Raw genomic sequence first — 23,321 nt, 5'->3', positions numbered from 1 at the left:
CCACCCTTTATCCATCAACCATCTGCCTTTAGCAATACACCCTGCCCTATATCCATGTACCCCTCAGCCCTTTATTCATTAACCCCTCAGTCCTTTATCCACGTACCCCTTAGTCCCTTATTCATGTTCCCCTCAGTCCTGTCTTCATTAACCCATCTGCCCTTTATCCATGTACCCCTTAGTCCCTTATTCATGTTCCCCTCAGTCCTGTCTTCATTAACCCATCTGCCCTTTATCCATGTACCCCTTAGTCCCTTATTCATGTTCCCCTCAGTCCTTTCTTCGGTAACCCATCTGCCCTTTACCCATGTACCCCTTATTCCCTTATTCATGTTCCCCTCAGTCCTTTTTTCATTAACCCATCTGCCCTTTATCCATGTACTCCTCGGCCCTCTAATCTATAAAAGGACATGTTTTCTATCCGTGTATAATTATCAGAAGTGGATACTAACTACAAGTTGATCATATTACTAGAGGATTAATATTACCTGTTAATAGACTGACTTTATAGTTGATAATATTACTACAGGAGCGGTATTACCTGTTAATAGACTGTTTCAGAAATGATTACCACCGTACAAGTTAATAACCCCCTTATATAATTGTTAGCTGATATGAGAGAGAGAGAAATGGGGTTTAACGTCCTCTCGACACAAACTAGGTCATTTCGGGACTAACATATGGTTTTTACTTTTATTTCAATAATTCGCTTGTGCGTAGGGGTCTTTAGCAATGGGAGGAAACCGGAGGACCCGGAGAAAACCCACGAGGTTGGACAGGCGACCCTACTCCTTGTCACGTACAACCAGGGATTCGAAACCACGCCAGTCGACTCAATGACAGACTTTATGATACAGCGCGCGCACGCTAACCATTCAGCCATCCAACCCCCCTAGCTGATATGGTTTCACAAATGTTTCTGTTCACTTAAATTATGGGTTTTGTTTTTTATCTTTAAATATTTCATTTATGGCGACGTCTTAAAACAATGTCTCGTGAAGATAGGGAATTATTTAAGGAATAGGCGCACGTGACGAACAGAACGTTGATATGGTATTAAATGATGTATTTATGTTTTAATTGAGTGATAAAAAGATTGAATTAACCCTGTAATAAAATAATGGAGCAGTTGTTGTACATGATTTCTCCATCATGCTGTGCCTGCAAGTCAACATGACACACGCTTTCTAAACAAATCTAATCTTTCTATATTCTTATCAAGTCATGTTACCTCTGTAAATATGAACACTTGTCTTTCTGTGACGTAATCTTAGATAAACAAAGTATAAATTCTACCCTGATTAATATGGCCGACAATTCTAGCTTCCTCTTACAGACAGATTTAATTTAACAAGCTTCATTTATCTTACAGGCCCACACAGGTTTACTGTCAACGTTTTTCAAAATTAGAAAAAAATTGAAAATTGCACAAAACAGGAAAATCGCACAATAAATTGAAATCCAAACTGCAAACAATATGACGAGGGGTTGACTCTGCGTTACCGGAAGTAGAATAAGCTCGGAAGTGATATTATAACGCCACCAATTCGAGCTAACGTTATACCCCAGTGTAGCCCCCAACCTCGAACTGGACAGTCATGTTTATGGAAGTACTAATACTCTTCAAAAAAAGTAGGGGATATTGAAATGCAAACACCTATGCAGGTTGTGATATGATAAATAGTCATGGACACTTGACATGCTTTGAGAGTATGTTCACAGATGAAGAACTTATCGCCCCAACAGAAACACTGAGCTGCACATGCGACACGCAATAGCGCCATACACGTGGGAATGGTTCATTGTCAAACTTGACGCTTCTAATAATTCGTATGTTCTTTTATAGACTGGATGACGGGATCTAAATTCAAGGCTTTGGTTCGCATCACAAGTAAATCAATCTTTGACGTGATCCTTCTATTATTATTCAAGCCAGTCAAACATCTGTTTTCTTAGCAACAACTTACATTAGCAACGGTGGTTCTTCTTTTGGTGGTAATATACAATCAGCCCATGGAACATGTTAGACCAGATCTCGACCGTAAAACCCATCATTTGGCAAAGGCACAGTCTTTACCGTCTTATGATACAACAAGAACTAAAAATAGGAACGGAATGAAATGAAATGAAATGGGGTTTAACGTCATACAGTTCTGTTCCGGCTGGGCTAATGACGACGTGCATACGCCATACAGTGTACCAGAGGGAAATTTTGCCTGACAGCGGGGCTATGGCCTACTCATATCGAATTCCAACTGCTTAGAGTTATTTTACGTGCACGCCAGTGTGTACACGGGACCTTGATTTTTTGTTCCACTTGAACGACCTTGTCCCTTGCCAGGCCTTCTTTCTCACACCACTGATAAGGGGGGACACGCCGGAAAATACCGATGAAATTTCTCGGCCAACGCAGGGATTGAACATGGGACCCCCAGGTTAGAGAGCCAGCGTGGCTCGAAAATAAGAGTAGCCGATTTTTGATTTATTGATGTGGCTGAACGCGAATCGAAATGGCCCAATTCCGTTTAGTATTTACAAAGATATGATGAATTGAAACATCTGTCAACATTCGTCACCCTCTGTAGACATTATTTGGCCTATTTTAATCCGATTGAATCCAAGCAGGAATATTATCTATCTTGATATTTTGATTTGTCTTAATTAAATGTGAAGTAATCAATCAGAATACATTTGAGGGTACATTAAACATCGAACAGTTTGATACAGTTTGATCTATTATAGATATGACAAGGAGTAGGGTCGCCTGTCCAACTTTGTGGGTTTTCTCCGGGTCCCGAAATGACCTAGTTTGTGTCGAGTGGACGTTAAACCCCACCTCTCTCTCTCTCTCTCTCTCTCTCTCTCCCTCTCTCTCTCCCTCCCTCTCTCTCTATAAAAAAGATACATTATGGGAGATTAGATAAAGAGCTGACAGTTCCCACTATAATAGTTAAAAACTAGATAATGTAAAGGCAATTTGCTGAAAATTTCAGTCAAATTGATCCACTATGAACCTAGAAATAAGCGATTGAAATTTGGATCATCATTACTAAAGTTTGTACAATAAAAAACATAGTCTAGATCATCCATTTCATGATTAAATTATGAATGGAAGTCTAGCAGCAAATGGGATCATAATCCAGTAAATATCGCAGGTTGGCGATGTCATCGGGAGTTGATTATCGTCTGGATAAGATATTTAATGTCTAATTAATAATTTAGATAACATATCAGGCCTAAAGAAAGACCTGCAATTGGTAGATTTAGCTCTTGCATAATGTATATTTAATTGAATGTAAAATTATTAATTTGAGTACATTTAGCATGGAGTAAGGCTATTTGAGCTTGATATTTTCCGAAAAATGTAAACCACGCAAAGAGGGTTTAAGGACATCTGGCCGCGTCTCGATCCACCCCAGCTATTATCATGAAATCCCTTCCAGTATAAATATGATTCGACTTGAAATAAATAAAATCGAATGTACTGTATATAAAAACAATAATATGATAAAAAAAACAAAATAATAGATTTTTCATTTGAAGTATAAAATAAACCAAATCTAAATATGACAGACCGGGGAAAAAAATATTGTGAAAAGTTTGGTTTTTCATCTGAAATTTGAAATTGACGTAGATATTTGGTGTTTATAAACAATATATCAACTGGCAAGATAACTAAATAAAAATGGCAGGCTGGAAGATGGATGATGGAAGGTATTAAAAAAAATCATTTCATCCCATCTTCTATTATTTAAAGGAGCTAAATCGCTTATATATGGGATCTAGAAATGGACACAAATGGGTCGCAACGCATATAATAATGTAATATGATTGTATTTACAATCAATCGTTTCTGAATTTACTAGAATTTCTAATCAGTTATGATTGACGAAATACACCAGAAGTCTCAATCCATTGGCAATCTCTAGCGTCTTGTTATTCTAGTCTTCATCGATAATATTTAATGCTCATACTCTCCAGATAAGAATACGGCGTCACCTTTTGACATGACTTGTGGATATTCTTTAAGTGGCATTTATCAACTTCCCACTGTCCATACATGCCACCCTTTGAAGGGCTTCATAACTGTTAATAACCCTCTAATCATGCAGTATCAGTGCTTATTAGTAGCTAATTACCTTGTTATGTTTGTTGTTATTGTTAAATATCCTTTACACCTTGATTATTTCTATTACTGTTAATCTTAATCCATGCAGATGGTTTCTTATTAATTTCATATATATTGTCCACAAGTTTACTAAATTGTCATTTGTGCTTGATAACGATAAGAGGATACTTGTCGAAACGTCATGCTTTTAGAATAAACCAGTGATTGTATCCCATAAAAACTGTGTTCTGTTAATGACTTGTGGAATATGTCTAATCTCGTTCTTCGAGTCCCTTATTACTGAAACGCATTATGCTACACGATTCGTGTACCAATGGTAAAATGTTTATTTTGTCTTAAATATTGAATATCAGAAGTCCATCTTTTCCCGGTAAGAGCACAACATCAATGTTGATTTAAGTTGACAAATAATTCGTGATTTCAATGGGTGATATTGAGTTAGAGACTTCGCTACTTTAACTTATTTCAACCTGTTTTGAAAGGTATTAGGACTGTCGTACTCTAGAGATAACTCAATAACTTGTATATTTCATGCTGATTGCACATTTTGGCAACCCGAGGAAGAAGGAAGGATTTAAGGTTAAAATAAAACCTAACCCACACAATCAAATAAACCGATTATTATTATAAAAAAGTAAGAAAAAAAAAAAGAAACAAAAAAACAGAAGTGACGATTCGAGATCCACCATTATTTGTAGATTTGCCAGTAGTCGGTCTTCAGAGCATAAGTAGTACTACAATACTAAATCTTTGTTCACGTCGGGGTTTAACGTCCACATAACACAAATTAGCTTATTTCAGTACGACTCTTACATAGTATTTAAATAATTCGCTTGAGTGTAGCGATCGGCGGGGGGGGGGGGGAGGGGGGTAAGCCACCCGCGGGTAAACATGTGATCATACTCCTTGTCATCGAAGATAGAAGTGCATTTCGACCATATGTAATCCCCACTTCTTGCCATACTAATGAATTCGCCTATTTTCATATCGGAAGGGAAATTCGTAAATTCTCACATGTCTAGTTAGACATCACAAACGTTAGGGTAGAGGTACGTAACTTTAATTTCCGTATCCGATGACTTCACAAAACGATATGTTCGTAACATCAACCGCATTGGTCCCTTCCCAAACCGCCAAACCGACATAGTCCGATTACCAGACATAATGAATTAACTGAATGTACCTACCATTTCTTTTGAAGGCAAATTATCAACTAATACATTTTACATACAAATTTTACGAAATGACTTGCAATATACATTGTGGTAGGAACTGGCTTATAATTGTACTAATATACGCCTTATAGAATGGTTTTACGAATTGACTTTTAATAATAATAATATACATCTCACAGAATGGTGGTACGAAATGACATGCAATTGTACTAACATACATGGAAACTTTGTATATTTAAGATGTAGGTCAGAGAGACGTGTTCAAAATGAATATCTTTGTTAACTTTTATGAAATGACAAGATCAACACGCGTACAATTCACATCCGTGTTTTATTTAAAACCAATTCATTTATATGTTTTAAATATAGTACTGTTGACATTAATTTATAGAAAATAACCACACACAAGTGTACCAGTCACATCCGTGTTTTTATTTAAAACCAAATTATTTATACGTTTTAAATATAGTACTGTTGATATTAATTTATAGAAAATAACCACACACAAGTGCACCAGTCACATCCGTGTTTTTATTTAAAACCAAATTATTTATACGTTTTAAATATAGTACTGTTGATATTAATTTATAGAAAATAACCACACACAAGTGTACCAGTCACATCCGTGTTTTTATTTAAAAACAAATCATTTATACGTTTTAAATATAGAAATGTTGACATTAATTTAAAAAAAACAACCACACACTTTTTTGTGTGTGTGGAGTTAAAATCAATATATAAATATAATGATCTAGAATCTTATCGAATCTGACCAAACCTCAGCATTATATCAGATCCAACTATGTAAATTATACGTTATTAATTTAACTATATTTACATCAGATCCAAATATGTAAATTATACGTTATTAATTTAACTGTATTTACATCAGATCCAAATATGTAAATTATACGTTATTAATTTAACTATATTTACATCAGATCCAAATATATCAATTATACGTTATTAATTTAACTATATGTATAACAGCGTCTAAATATATCATTTATATCCTTAATTTAAATATATGTATAACAGCGTCTAAATATATCATTTATATCGTTAATTTAAATATGTAAAACAGGGTCTAAATATATCCTTCATTGATCTATAAATAAACCTATATTCTATTCTGATATGTAGATGCCTTCTGGCTATTTCACGGTTTAACCCCAGTCTTTAAACCCCATATTATGTTATCTCTTATAGTAAATCTATCTTCATATTGTATTTTATCCATTAATACTAGGTCATTGAGATAAAAATCAAATATCCATTCATTTCACTATTTTATATTATATTCAGTGGCGCGTCGTCTACGTTGGTGATGAAAAGTGTGAGAAATTCATTTAGGAGTGAGGATTTAAAATACCAAAAGTAATAGATGTTTTTAAAAATTTTAGTTACTTTTGTAAAAGGTGATTTTAAGCCCCCATAAACCTTTACGCTGTCATTCAATTAAATATTACCAATGTAGGCGTGGTTCAAAATAAAATAAGGCTAACATGGTGTGTATAATCCGGCCAACATGGTGCGTATAATGGGCTAACATGGTGTGAATAATCGGGCTAACATAGTGTGTATAAACCGGCTAACATGGTGTGTATAATCCGACTAACATGGTGTGTATAATCCGCCTAACAGTGTGTATAATCCGTCTAACATAGTGTGTATAATCCGATTAACATAGTGTGTATAATCCGCCTAACATAGTGTGTATCCGGTTAACATAGTGTGTATAATCCGGCTAACATGGTGTGTATAATCCGGCTAACATAGTGTGTATAATCCGGCTAACATGATGTGTATAATCCGGCTAATATGGTGTGTATAATCCGCCTTACATGGTGTTATAATCCGCCTAACATGGTGTGTATAATATAGTGTGTATAACCCGATTAACATAGTGTGTATAATCCGGCTAACATAGTGTGTATAATCCGGCTAACATAGTATCTATAATCCGGTTAACATAGTGTGTATAACTCGGCTAACATGGTGTGTATAATCCGGCTAAAATGATGTTAATTAGGTATGTATAATTCGGCTAACATAGAATTTAAAAAAAGGGAAACTTAAAATATCTTACCTTATTTTCGAAATTAAAACGCAAAACTCGATACATGTATCCCGATAACACCTGATACCCCTTCTACTCTGTTCGGGATTTCCACATGGCTAAAACGTTGTAGTGTAGTATCCCATATAACACACAAGTGTAGATTATTTCAACTTAGGTTGAAGGGTTTTATCAACAGTCACACCTGAATTAGATAAATAAACATATGTATGCATATAGTGTAAGAGATATATACATATATATCACACTTGATTGATCAGCGAATAGCAAACAATAAAACATCAAATTAAAGGCCCACGTTAAGAATGTAAAATGGCATGAAATTGGGTTTGGCGTCCTACTTTTCCCAATCTATATAAATCTATGTTAATATACAGGTCTATGTGTGAGTTAGTTGTATTTTACGTCCGCTTCCACCGAGGTGATATCGCAGACAGGTCTATATTTCGCTTTGTTTTTTTATACTTTCGATGGCCCCCATTATTTAAAGATCTGACTGGTTGTGATAGGGGGTCGCGTCAGGGGTCATAGGAGTGGCTTTTCACATACCTTGTTAGTCATTCGAATAACCAATCAGCGTCGTTGTTTCACGTCGATATTTGTAAATACAACATTTGCTTTGGTTTGTTTTCTATGGCTATGAACTCGACTTAACAGACCATTTGATTGGCTAATCCCTCACATCAACCAGAACTCATGTCATTTAACAACTCTTCCAGATCCTAATATATTGAACACTAGTAAAACGAAATTTTGAACTATGAAAAACGAAACGAAATAGGATCTGTATTTTAATCAGATTGCACTTTTATAAACACATCAAATTAAAACTGCTTCGTCGTTAATGTGAATACCACCCTATACACCGGTGAGCCTTGGTTTTTCGTGCCATCCGAACGACTAGACGTTTGTCATTGCCGACACCCTAGGTAAATTTAAAGGGAATCCAGGCTGGAAATCGTAGAAATTATATGTCGTTACGATTTTCTTAAAATTAGTCGAATCTTTGAATTTAGTCAGAGCAGAACAGAAGGACCCCATTTCATTTCAATTTTTATAGATTTGAATTTTTATTCATGAGGCCGCGGGTTCCTTTAAACTTAACACTTTAGAGTTATAAATAACAATAAAGTCTTGTTCAAATATTAACAATTAGAAAATATAAATCGACTATAAACTGTCAATAATCTTGACAGATTCTTTATCAAAACCTTTACCCAATGCATTACAAGGAGTGGAGTTTATTCTCTCCACGAGGTCGATGGTAAACTGGTAAATATTAAAGCGGGGGTTTCTACATGAAGAGAAATAATTGAAATAAGTGCAGGGGTAATCGTCCTACTTTTCTGTACGAACTGGGTAATTAAAAACAAGCACACATTATTCAGTGTGCTATGAGGGATATTTTGCCTGGGCAGTGGCGCCATGTACTACACTTATATCAAATTCGATGGTTCTTTTACGTAAATGCCAACATGTCATTCGATTCCCCGGCTGTACGTAACAAGACGTTGGGTCGCCTGTTCAACCTCATGGGTTTTCTCTGGGTCCTCCGGTTTCCTTCCACTGCTAAAGATCCCAACGCGCAAGCGAATTATTGAAATAAAATTGAACCATGTGTTAGTGCCGAAACATTAAAACCCACTCCTCTCTCTCTCTCTCTCTCTCTCTCTCTCTCTCTCTCATTCAGCTAAACCATTCCCTATATTAATAAGAAAATAAACCCTTGTATTAAACGAATTGATTTAAACCTGTTTATCACAGTATTTAATCATGATATTAACTCGTCTATAGTGACGTAAATCAGGTGGAAATCTGATTATACAATAATACTACAAGTCATTTCAATCTTGTGTTTAAAAAACAGATTCTATTTAACCCTGATCACTTGCACGTGGTTAAAGAAAATATTAAAGAACTAATTACAGAGTGAAATAAAATCGTTATCAATCCATACATTAATCCATCTGTTATTGTGGGTTTTTTGAGTGATGTCGGGTGCCATAATCTACAGCAATCACGTCGGTATAGCAATGGTGGTATTCAATCTGATTGGTTAATCAAATGTCTGACGTCATATGGTCAAAAGCCGCTCGTATGACCTCTGACGCGACCTATCACTACAACCGGTCAGATCTTCATGAAGTGTAGGCCATCGAAAGTATAAAAAAACGAAACGAAATAGGTTCTGTATTTTCAAACATATAACTTATTTTGGGTTTCCCTTATATGCATTGAGATGAATGTCGGGTCTTGTATTTGACAGCATGACCAAAAGGGGAATCCATGCTGGAAAATCTCCCAAGTTTGTTTCACAATAATATATCTTATGCTAGATATATCTAGAACTGGTTTTCCTTTACAACGCTGAACTGAAAGTAGAGTATATTTTTATTATTTTGGGAGTCCGTCTTTAAATATATCGATAGTATTATCAGTCAATGCGGTATTTATACTGTTAATAGCTAGCCTTTTATACACCATTTAATATGATATTTGTTGGATTGATTGTGAAATATTGACCAAGCTGTTACCCGTCACATGTATCGATAAGATTACCCTACTTTATCCTCAGATTATAAATGCTAGAAATTGAAAAGCATTTTAAGCAATATATTATCTGGAGCTTGTGAATGATAAAACCCCGCATGTTAATCTTAAAAATAAACGATCTTCTTAAATCACAATCTGACAATTTGAAATTATCTAAAACTTCTCAATTATAAAACACATCTTTGATATGGGTAAAACTCGTCTTTGATATGGGTAAAACACATGGGTAAAAAACATCTTTGATATGGGTAAAACCCATCTTTGATATGGGTAAAACCCTTCTTTGATATAGGTAAAACACATCTTTGATATGGGTAAAAAACATCTTTGATATGGGTAAAACCCATCTTTAATATGAGTAAAAACATCTTTGATATGGGTAAAACACATCTTTGATACAGGTAAAACACATGGTTAAAACACACCTTTGATATGGGTAAAACACATCTTTGATATGGGTAAAACATCTTTAATATGGGTAAAACACATCTTTGATATGGGTAAAACACATATTTGATATGAGTAAAACACATCTTTAATATGAATAAAAAACATCTTTGATATGGGTAAAACACATCTTTGATATGGGTAAAACACATGGCTAAAACACACCTTTGATATGGGTAAAACACATCTTTGATATGGGTAAAAAACACCTTTGATATGGGTAAAAAACATCTTTGATATGGGTAAAACACATCTTCGATATGGGTAAAACAATAATTTTGTTTTCAAATGATTAAAACTCTACGAGAGGTTTCTCTCCGGTAATCGAATACTGTGCAGTCAATAAAACTAAAATATGAATCCAGCCTTTAACAACATGACAAGATGGATATATGACATGTGCCTGACTTTATTTCAGATTACCTCCTGATGTGAATTATATCATCAATATGACAGACCTTTGTTTACAGATTGGGTAAATGTATATTTTGTCTCTATATACTCAGACATAGATTACGAATTGAACTGGGCGCAGCGATAGAGAGGCTTACGCCTGACGAACGACACAGTATTTCCTAATTCTTTCAGATAGAGAGAGAGAGAGAGAAATGAGGTTTAATGCCCACTAGACACAGGCTAGGTCATTTCGGGACGAATATATGGTTTAATTTTATTTCAATAATTCGCTTGCGCGTAGGGGTCTTTAGCAGTGGGAGGAAACCGGATGACTCGGAGAAAACCCACGCGGATGGATAGGAAACCCCACCAGTTGACTCAGTGACAGGCCTTATGATACAGCGCGCATGTGCTAACCATTCCCCCCTCCCCAATTCTTTCAGAATCTTGTGATTAGATATGATAACTATTAATTATTTATTAACCATTATTCTTTACGTTCCTGGTAATGGGGCTCTGTTTTAAATTGAGTGTTGTTATTAGCACTTCATCAATTATTATCACTTCAAAATCTATGCCATTACCGTAATCGAACTTGATCACATCCATAATAATATTATTACAATAATTAATGGAGGTCTCCTCCAAGGTAATTAGTGGCATAACCTTACCCAGTGTCATGGTTACTAGTACAGCCCTTTAGGACGACCATGTTTACCGTCAAGATGCCTACAAAACGCTTGGCTGCGTCTCGTGTAAGATGTGAACGACTTGTGATAGTCAACATAATGATCAACTTATAAAAAATGCGGTTTATGGTTGAATTCGTGGAATTTGATTTGGGTTTGAAAAAAAATATTTACGCAGTTCGATAAAACGCTGCACCACATGACCTTGTGATATAGCCGTGAGCATTTACATTGTAATAAACAAATAAGTGAGTGTTTTTACCGGTGTTTATTAAATCTTTATGGAAATGAAATGAAATGAAATGGGGTTTAACGTCCTACTGTTCTGCTCCTAAACTGGGCTAATGAAGACGGGCATACGCCATACAGTGTGCTATGAGGGATGAGGGAAATTTTGTCCGGGCAGCGGCGCTAAGGCCTACTCTTATATCGAATTCCAACAGCCAATGGATCTTTTACGTGCACGCCAATATGTACACGGAACCTCGGTTTTTCGTCCCATCCGAACGACTAGACAGCTGTCCTTGTCAGGCCCTCCGCCCTGCATCACTGACAAGGGGAAACCACGCCGTAAAATCTGGATGAACTTTCTCGGCAAATGCAGGGATCGAACACCCGACCTCCAGGCTAGCGAGACATCTTTATGGGACGACAAGTCTACGTGTCGAAACCTCGAACAGACAATATGGATTTTTTTACTTTTTAAATACCTAGAAATCTGTTTTAAGTTATATATCCATAAATCAAATGTAAGACATAAAGGGAAGACACTGGGCTATACATTGTGCTATATCTTTCTATCTATATAGCCGGGGGAACATGGCGTTAAAAATGCATGTCTATAAAATATTGTTTAAATTATATTATGTTAATATGGTGTCTCTAGCCTCGAGGTTACTGTATATTACATGATAATATTAATATTACAGAATAAATAACATATCATACACAGTTCCCTACGGCTATATTACATACACATTATTAACTCTACTCTATAGGGTTCTGTTTAAATAACTAAACTATCTCTACAATTACTGACGCAATATCATCCATAATATTCGAAATTAAAAACACGAATTAAAATGCAATATTGGTCCATTTCAATCAATATTGATGCTGTTATCTTGCCGTGATAGTATGGGATCCTAATTTGTTATACCTAAGACACACGGAACGTTTTATAATCAGTACACAAGTCGTGTATTCCATGTTTTTTTTAAAAGAAGGGACAGTATATAGCCTACAAGATAGTGTGTGGGGGGGGGGGGGGGCTGATTCACAAACGAACAAATAATAATAAAGGAAAACGTGACGATTGGAAGAAGTTGGAGTAAACAACTGTCTTTCAATTTGGACTATTCACGTATTTCACCGAACAGAGTTGATTAGAAATTTCAATACGTATGTGAAAACTTGAATATAAATCTCTTTATATACATTCATGTTATATTAAGGCACAATTAACCTAGGCATAAACCATTCAACTAAAAGCAATACTGAAAACCTTGCAATCTGAATAAAACACAGATCCTATTTCGTTTCGTTTTTTATAGTTCAAAATTACATTTTACTTGTCTTTACTACATTAGGATCTGGAAGAGTTGTTATATTACGGACATTTTGGTTGAAGTGAGGGATTAACCAATGAAACGGTCTGTTACAGCGACATCGTGGCGAGCCGAGCCATGCACGGAACTGTGGGTAAACCACTCGAAATACCAATGCTGATTGATTAATCAATGTCTGACGTCATAGGTTCAAAAGCCGCTCGTATGACCTATGACAGGACCTTCCACTACCACCGGTCAGATCTTCATGTGGTAGAGGCCATTGAAATTATAAAAAAAAACGAAACGAAATATAGATCTGTATTTCAATCAGATTGAAAACATTGGTACATGGAACCATTTTAAAATATCTCATAACCCTTTCTAATTTTCTGTATCACAAGGCCTGTGATTGAGTCAACTGGCGTTGTTTCGAATCCCCGGTTGTACGTGACAAGGAGTAGGGTCGCCTGTCCAACCTCGTGGGTTTTCTCCGGGTCCTCCGGTTTCCTCCCACTGCTAAAGACCCCTACGCGCAAGCAAATTATTGAAATAAAATTAAACCATATGTTAGTCCCGAAATGACCTAGTTTGTGTCGAGTGGACGTTAAACCCATCTCTCTCTCTCTCTCTCTCTCTCTCTCTCTCTCTCTCCCCCCCTCTCTCTCTTTCTCTCTCTTAATTTTAATATAACTGTTAAATGCCTGATTGTGTAAACGTCGGATACTAAAGTTATTTTTGGTTTCAATTTTTTATTTGAGACATCCCAATTATCTCTCCAAATAGAAAAAGAGAGAGAGAAATGGGGTTTAACGTCCACTCGACACAAACTAGGTCATATCGGGACTAACACATGGTTCAATTTTATTTCAATAATCCGCTTGCGCGTAGGGGACTTTAGCAGTGGGAGGAAACCGGAGGATGCGGGGGGAAACCCACGAGGTTGGACAGGTGACCCTACTCCTTGTCGCGTTGTCCTTGTCAGGCCCTCCGTCCCGCACCATTCTCATGGGGGAAACCACGCCGGAAAATCCCGATGAACTTTCTCGGCCAACACCGGGATCGAACCCGCGACCTCCAGTCTAGCGAACCAGCGTCTTACCCACTTAGCCACCGTGGACTGCAGGCGACCCTACTCCTTGTCACGTACAACCGTGGATTCAAAACCACGCCAGTTGACTCAATGACAGGCCGTATGATACAGCGCGTACGTGCTAACCATTCGCCCCCCCCCCCCCCATCTCTCCAAATAACTACAATGTATAAGTTGTTAGGCTTTAACTGTATGACACGTGTAAGGTGGTCATTAAGAGAAAGGGATGAAGGTAGATTGATGCCTGTACCTGTATAATACCTGTATACATAATACTAGATGTTAAATTGATAAACTAACTGAAACTGACATTTATTGTTCGACTAACCTACATTATTATACATTATAACACATTTTTATTGTCAGTTATCTCATTAACATTTCTTTACCAAATTATAAAAATAAGATTTTTATCAATCAAGATATTTTCGTTAAATATTTCTGTTTTATTTCGTTTCAATTCTACACTCTCTATAATCAGGACATATGTATCGCGGGTTCTAATGTAAAACCACAGGACATGTCTATTGGACAATAACCCCCCTCTAAATACGAAACAGGAAGTGTTTATCGACATTGTAACATGTTATTTTAGTATTTTAAAAGAAATTACTAAAACAGAGGGGTGTTATTGTCAAATCGACAGTGTCTAATTGACCAATCAAAACGCAAGATTCACCCTTAAGCATGTTACTATGGTACTTAGAGGACTACTGACAGGGAAAAACACCCCCCTAGTCCACTCTACTACCGGGGAAACTCTGGCCTGTATCCCCGCTCTACTGACGAAGGAAACCGAGACTGGAAAATCCCGAGAATTAATTCGTACTTCCAATGAACCTATAACACTAAAGCGCACATCGATAACGCTTATCGGAAATGTCAGTCGCATTAGCAGAGTTGAAATATTTACAATAAACCGTTTTCAATGTATGAAATCATACGGCAGGTGTATAGAGTAATCTCCTGTGACATTAAGCGAACATGTGTGCATCTCGGTTATTAGATACAACGCATAACTGCTACATCTTTTCTCGTCTGTTACTTCGTCCCTCGTATGTTACATCGTCTCTCGTCTCTCCTCTGTTACATCGTCTCTCTTCTGTTACATCATCTCTCTTCTCTTGTCTGTTACATCATCTCTCTTCTGGTACATCATCTCTCGTCCGTTACATCTTCTCTCGTCTGTTACATTATCTCTCATCTGTTACATCAGCTCTCGTCTGTTACATCAGCTCTCGTCTGTTACATCTTCTCTCGTCTGTAACATCTTCTCTCGTCTGTTACATCATCTCTCGTCTGTTACATCATCTCTCGTCTCTCGTCTGTTACATAATCTCTCGTCTGTTACATCATCTCTCGTCTCTCGTTTGTTACATAGTCTCTCGTCTGTTACATCATCTCTCGTCTCTCGTCTGTTACATCATCTCTCGTCTCTCGTTTGTTACATAGTCTCTCGTCTGTTACATCATCTCTCGTCTCTCGTCTGTTACATCATCTCCATTGATTGTACGGAAATCACGCTTTTAGCTTGTGGACACTCTAGAGGTCACAATTTTGAAATGCAAAATGCATGTTTATAACTCAACTATCTTGCGATATTCGCGCATATCGGATCGTAACTTCCTGAATTATGTCCCTTGATTGTACGAAAAATCGCGTTTTGAGCTTGTGGTCCCTATAGAGGTCACAATTTCTATCCGATTAAAAGAAAACGTGTGAATATATCACAGTTATACACTAATGATGGTTGAGATTGAATTTCGTGAAAATCAGACAAAAACTGACGGATATAATGGCCGCCCTTTGTACGCAAAGAGTGTAAAAATATGGTATATATCTAGGTTGTGGGCCCTCTAGAGGTCACAGTTGTTATCCGATTTGGATGAAACTTTAAATATATGTTTTTATCATAAAGGTCTTGGTTCCTTTTGATAATCACACATATCCGAATGTAACTTTCCTGATTATGGCACCTGATTGGTCGAAAAATCGCATTTTTATCTTGTGGGTTCTCTAGAGGTCACCATTTATTTTCCGATTTAAAAACCATTTAGATATATCGCCATTCCACCATAATGAAGGTTGAATTGGAATTTTGGGAAAATCGAAATGAAAGAGCCCGACAAAATAAGGGCAATAACTCTTGATGTGATGTTGTTCATTGCTTGTAATATATGTTTAGCTGATGTGTCTTGTCTAAGGTCTTGTTTTTTGGGTTTTGATAGTATGTGGTGCGATATACCTGCACTTACTGTCAAAAGATTAAATATTTGTCAAAACATGTGGGAGTACATTTAACTTTGAAGGGAAAGTGGCGTTACCTACAATGATGTATGGGCTTGATACATATCGTACGAGGGAAGCAGATTTCAAGTTGAAAAGGACAAATGAAATGAAATGGGTTTAACGTCCTACTGTTCCGCTCCGAACTGGGCTAGAGAAGACGGGCAGACACCATACAGTGTGCTATGAGGGACATTTTGCCCGGACCGCGGCACTACGGCCTACTCTTATATCGACTTCCAACTGTCAAGGTATCTTTTACGTGAACGCCAATGTGTACACGGGACCTCGGTTTTTCTTCCCATCCGAATGACTAGATAGCTTTCCTTGTCAGGCCCTCCGTCCTGTACGGCAAATGCAGGGATCGAACACCGACCTCCAGCCTAGCGAGCCAGTGTCTTACCCACTTAGCCACCGTGACCCCCACCCACCCGTCTCCCCAAATATACATATATATATATATATATATATATAACATTACCTGTCGATAGCTCTTACAGTCAATCCCAATAACCCTTCACCCTGTTTCATCCGTCGTGGTCTGTCTAGCATTATTGTATGTGGTGTGGTCATCCTCCGTTTTAAGTTATTGGAATATAAACACATATTTTCTTGTCATCAGTCAAACACAACAGTACACGATTCGAATTACGTTTAGTGTTTAAATATCTAAACTGTATATACAGGTATCAGACCACATCAACACCGTGTCTATTACAGTTCTTGACATGAACATTTACTTTTACAATCACATATATTAAATATTACAATCACATGTATTAAATACATGTATTACAATCACCTGTATTAAATATTCACCGTTACAATCACCTGTACTAAACACATCAATATTTTTTGGTTTTATTCTTGTAGATTCATCATCTAACATCAAATAAAATTATCACATCTGTTGTCGTAATGAAATATATTCATTGACATGAAGAAATCGTCGTTAAATAATGTTTCATTGGTTCAACTCAGTGATATATCTCCAATATCTAAACGTGTATCTGTGTAAAGTGCCCCTGCTGTATTCCGATGTAGTTAGTTTCATCTAATGTATATAGTTGTACAGTTCTCCAATAAGGTGTCAATACAGGTTAACATATCACCCGCATGATTTTATAATGTCTGCATGTTTTGTCACAATTTATTATTTTAACACATACAAAACATTCAGCTGAATATGAAAGCTAGCAAGGAGACATGGGTGTTATTGTAGTTAATGCCCTGGGCCAAAGCTGACACTGTTTGTCATACTTAAACCATTAAAATGGAGTAAATTTCCTTTCTTGCTTTCAGTATTTAAATCTATTGACGTAAGAGAATCCCATACAATCATAAAAAACAGACCTATCTTATATGCACTCCTCGAGTTAATTAACCTATACATGTCTAGTTGTAATTGGGAAATGTTAAAATATACCGGATGCCCCAGAACAAAAACGGGTATAGTCTTTAAAGAGGAATAATTCGAAATGTATTGTATCATTATTCTCCCGTCAAAAGGCAACACCTAGTAACTCACGTTATTTTATATGTTTGGAGAGAACGTATATAGGCCTTAGCCTGTTGTTCAATCCATTTCAGTTTATTGAATAAAATATTGTTTAAACTAAACTAAACTAACTCACGTTTTTCTTATTTGGAGAAAAGAAAGGAAAACGTAATGAATGAATATTAAACCCCAGCTTATCCATTGATTTGACTATTGAGTTACTAGGTTTGTCTGTGCCATACTAGGCAAATGAAGGAAGTTGCTAGGTTGTGTCATGGGTGTAACTGCTTACAAAATCAAAAGATTGGAATATCTAGTACAACAGGAAGCACATACGCTAGTAACTACAAATTTGGTCCTATGTCAATTTTGATAAAAAAAAAAGTGAGTTACTAGGTTTGACTTTTGACGGGAGAATTAACGTTTCATACAATATAGATGTCTGACAACTTTACTCCAAATTACAGGCTCATCGTCAGATAGTGTTAATAGTACTAGTTTTATTAAAGAATGTAAAATTATCTTTTGCCGGACTGAGAAGTCACATCAAACTCGCCCCAGTTTTCGTAAACAAATGGTCAACAATGATGTTCCCCGTCTGACACTATTTCACCGTTTGTACGACATGTGAAATATGTGAATAATATATGTACAATACAGTTTGGATTTCACTTTCAATATTGTACTCATTTTGTTTGGTCCACCCGATATAGTGTTCACCTTTACACCCATTAGCTGTAGGAAGTGGCGTATGTAGTGCACGGAGCAGTGTCTGCGTATTAGTTTATATTACTTCTCATCACACGGGAGTGATAAGAGAACTTCATTTATCAATTTTATACAGTGCACCTCGTTTTCCTTTTAAAAAGTTTTTTTAGTTCCAACTCTATTTTCCTTATAAAGCTTTTATAGTTCAACTTTGTTTCCTTATCAATCATCATTGAGTCAACTGGCGATGTTTCAATTCCCCGGTTGTACGTGACAAGGAGTAGGGTCGCAGTAGCAGTAGGGTCTGCTGTAGTTCTTCGAATTTTTCTTATAAATCTTGTAAAGTTGAGCCCATTTGTATATAAATCGCGTGTACTTCAATTCATTTTTCTTCGAAATGGTTTAGTTCAACTCAGTTATCTAGTGTTAGCTATGATTTCTACTCTAATGAGAGATGATGAACCGTGCTTACCAAATAAGAGATGGGGCAACTATGGTTACGAAATGTGGTGTAAAGGAACCGTGGTTACGAAATGTGGTGTTACGGGAAGGAACTGTATTTACGAAATGAACGGTGCAGGAACCGCCGTGGTTACGAAATGAGCAGTGAATGAACCGTGGTTACGAATTGAGGGGTGAAAGTACTGTGGTTACGAATTCAGGTGTGAAAGAACTGTAGTTACGAACTGAGGAGTAAAAGAATTACGAACTGAGGGGTGAAAGAACTGTGGTTACGAAAGGAGCAGTGAATGAACCGTGGTTACGAATTGAGGGGTGAAGGAACTGTGGTTACGAATTGAGGAGTGAAAGAACTGTGGTTACGAATTGGGGTGTAAAAGAACTGTGGTTACGAAAGAAGAGCTAATCTGTATTCTTAATATCAGTTATACAGGTCACAATTCCATGAAATACAATTACTGCTTATTACTCCAGTTCAATTACTGAAATAAATGCCATTGAAACAATTTAATATCATTTAGTTTAATCTTTAATCATCTAGTTTGTCAGCACACGATTTTAGTTAGTTTTTTTTCTCCAAGGGTACAAGACCTATAATTAATATTACACTATGTATAATAACAGCACTATTCATTTTATTGGAGTTGCGTAAATAACTCAATCTCGTTTATACATCAAAACAGAGCAATTGGCGGATTCTTTTTTAAAAAAAACCCCTACTAAAATAGAACAATTGGCGGATTCTTTTAAACTAACCTGTTATCTATGACTATGTTGCAGCATTCCATAATTGACAATAACATCAGCACTTTTATTACCCGTGACAACTCAGATCAAACAGCCAATACAACAAGGGCAGATGTAATTATCTGCTCCACGATGTTTTAAGTGAAAAACAGAAAAAAAACTGGAAAACAAAAATATCCAAACAATTATATAAAAATGTGGAGAGTGTGAGTAATTAATGAAATTAAATCATCTGCTTTACTCGTCGTCATAATAATTGATTTATATCATGGTTGTGTTTTATATAGCGTTGTCTTATCTATAGGGATCGTTTATTATTGTTATATTACCTCTAGGGACCGTTTATTATAATCTAATGGTTTCGTCGCCAACTCATAATTACATGGAATTTATACCAATAAATGATTAAAGGATCACATCCGTTTTTTTCTGATTAATGTTTATATAGACTGAAATGAAATGCGGGTTATCGTCCACGTCCGGGACTAATGAAGATGGGGTTAGGCCTACGGTGTGCCCTAACCACCCCAGTTAGTAAGGCCGTGGCTCATTAAACAGGGGATCACGGTGTTGACCGAAAAAGTACCTCAAAATTTGAAAGACTAATTACCTCTTGACATTATTGAGGGGCGGTTGGCCTGACAAGTAGAGGCGTCTTGGTTAGATAGGGCGAACACAATTGGCCTGGCAAAGAGAGGCGTCTTGGTTAGACACGGCGAACACGGGCTGACAAGGAGAGACGTCTTGGTTAGACAGGGCGAACACGGCGGGCCTGGCAAAGAGAGACGTTAAACCTCATTTCATTTAACTTCTAATTAAACAATATTCAACCAAGGGCGAAGAAAGCCCAGACAAACCAACATGATAAAGTCCTCTAGAAACAAAACTGAAATAAATTCAACCTGAAAGATAGCAATGATTTAAATCTCTTAGCTACGTGAACCCGCCACAGGAAACGTCTCGCAATATATTTTAATTTGATTAATGATAATTAAATAGAATAACTGACTGTTGGCCGTATAGTGTGTATGTTTATTTTGTTTACAAAGATCGTGTTGGTTGAAACATCAAAGACAGACGTTGTCAATGGACGCACAATTAAAACTCTATGATCACGCACTCACCATCAAGAATATCTTGTCTTATCTTAATCAGATAAACAACCAATCTAATCTTAATTACATTATCACTTTCAAACGTAATTTACGATGTTTTCAAGTGAGAAATACTCGTCAATGAAACGGAAATAAAGAAGTTGGAATAATTTGAGTGAGTTTGGTGAAATCTGCTATGTAAAACGGTTTGTTTTTTTGTAGATGAATACCATTATGTTCTATTTGAGATAAGATTCAGAGAATAACACATAAAAAGATGCACTTAACTATAAATGTATTTGTTGATAAGATCTTCGCTATAGTTGGTTGGCATCATTGCACTATAAATAGTTTACGGTTAATATGACAGTTTCATGTTGAAAATGGAGTTTAGCAGCTTACTTTAGTGAACCAAGCAGGCTGGTGAAGATGGACACGTGCCATGCACGTTATGCTGTAGGTTCATTAATTTTCATCGAATTCCAACTGCCAAGGGTTCGTTCATGTGCTTGCATTCGTGCACACGCGATATCGATTTTTCTTACTATTCGAATGACTGAGTCGTGGACCAGTGACAAGAGGTTAGTTAGTTATGGTCGTTCTCGATATTCGAACGACTGAGTCGTGGACCAGTGACAAGAGACAAGAGGTTAGTTAGCTATGGTCGTTCTCGCTACAGTTATTGTAATATATTGTCGTGGTACTGTATTGGTCTCTCTACGACTTATCTATTATACGGTTTATTCACATGTATCATACGGTGTGTCATTGAGTAAACTGGCGGGGTTTCGATTCCCCGGTTGTACCTGACAAGGAGTAGGGTCGCCTGTCAAACCTCGTGGGTTTTCCCCGGGTCCTCCGGTTTCCTCCCACTGCTAAAGACCCCTACGCGCAAGCAAATTATGGAAATAAAATTGAACCATGTGTTAGTCCAGAAATGACTTAGTTTGTGTCGAGTGGACGTTAAACGCCATCTCTCTCTCTTCTCTCTCTCTCTGAAAACGAAAACTAAGGGCAGATAATCTAGCGTGATTTATACATACCAGAAGTGCATGTTATTATTTTGTTGTTTTTATCTTTGTGTGTATTTATCTTCGGTAAACACAGAACAACTTTTTTTACAGGACGTTCCATGATTTAATTAGATACAAGAATGTATGCATTATAACATCTGAATATGTCGATTAATGTCAGCTAGCTTATAATTTGATATATGAAGAAGTACACGTTGTTGATTGGTAACACGCACATTTCATCACAACATCGCAAAAGTCATAAAATGATAGGATATACGTTTAGTTAAAACTAAACCTATTTCGTATTTCGTATCATTTTATGACACTAAAAACTAAACGTATTTCGTATCATTTTATGGCACTAAACGTATTTCGTATCACTTTATAACTTTAGCGATGTTGATGTTGTCATGAAATTTGCGTGTATACCATTTTTATTAAAAATCATTTACAGTATGTGTGCAGCAGACCATCTTGGTGCTAATGGATGGTAGAGAGTTAACAAACCAAAGACAACATCTTCCTAGTTCATTAAATATCCGTAAACGTCAAGGGGATAAGGAATACCGGTCTGAGGTTGGCTTAGGGGGTACAATGTTATGCCCAGTCATATGGAATGATTCGTTTCTGGTAATGAAGCACGTTTACTGGTAGTTGGTAGCGCGTGTTGCTAACTATGGAAGCCCATACCCCTTCTATCCGTCTTGCTTTCGTGTTAACTCAGTGCATATAATATAGCTTCGTCTTGCTTCGCCTTGCTATGAGTTACCAGAATGTATGCATTGCCTCGCTTCGCTATGTGTCTAAAACCGAAACGGCAGGCAGTTGCAAATGCAAAAGTTCATAAAGTTGGTAATGATTAAACAGGTACAGAATTAATCTGTTTCACAGAGGATTACGAAAGTCTTCTAATATCTCTGTAATAGATGATTACCTTTAACACGTGACGTCTCATCACACGACGTCAATCATTGGCTCAATAGCAGGTGCATTGTTTACATAAGACGTTACTAGTTCGGGCGGAATGGAGTCTTTTACTCATTTTAATACCCATTTACACTAATTAGGAAATAATTTTTACCTACAAATACGTCAAACGACTTTATTTATTTTCCTAATATACTATTCAAAAAAAGTAGGGGATATTTGATTTTTAAGTGTTATTAAAGTCACCTAATGAAACTGACGAAGAAACAAATGACAAAATGAAATGAAGTTCACATTCATCGATTTATTCCAAATGATCGTTAGACTAAGTAAGGCACAGACTGACCATTATAAGGGTAAAATGATACCCGGGGTCAAACAGCAAAGTTACCACAGCATCACAACCAAGTCAGTAACGGGTAAATCCTCCTCTGTTTGCCAAACAAGCATTGATCCGACGTGGCATACTCCTAATGA

At 36.6% G+C, this 23,321-nt stretch overlaps 1 protein-coding gene across 2 annotated transcripts in view; it reads right to left on the bottom strand.

Moving 5' to 3' along the window:
• Positions 1-23,321, bottom strand: part of LOC126818814 (growth hormone secretagogue receptor type 1) — a 134,099-nt gene that overhangs the window by 92,614 nt on the left and 18,164 nt on the right. Inside the window, exon 2 of one of the 2 annotated variants that reach the window (XM_050546410.2) lies at positions 7,394-7,568. The gene's annotated coding sequence lies outside the window, so the exon portion shown is untranslated. Of the gene's footprint in view, positions 1-7,393; positions 7,655-23,321 lie in introns of those variants that run through there. The other variant, XM_050546411.2, reaches the window with a different exon arrangement.

This window comes from Patella vulgata, chromosome 4, assembly GCF_932274485.2.
Source record: "Patella vulgata chromosome 4, xgPatVulg1.2, whole genome shotgun sequence".
Lineage (NCBI taxonomy): Eukaryota > Metazoa > Mollusca > Gastropoda > Patellidae > Patella > Patella vulgata.
The sequence above is the reverse complement of the archived record's forward strand: the minus strand, read 5'-3'. Positions and strand labels throughout refer to the sequence as shown.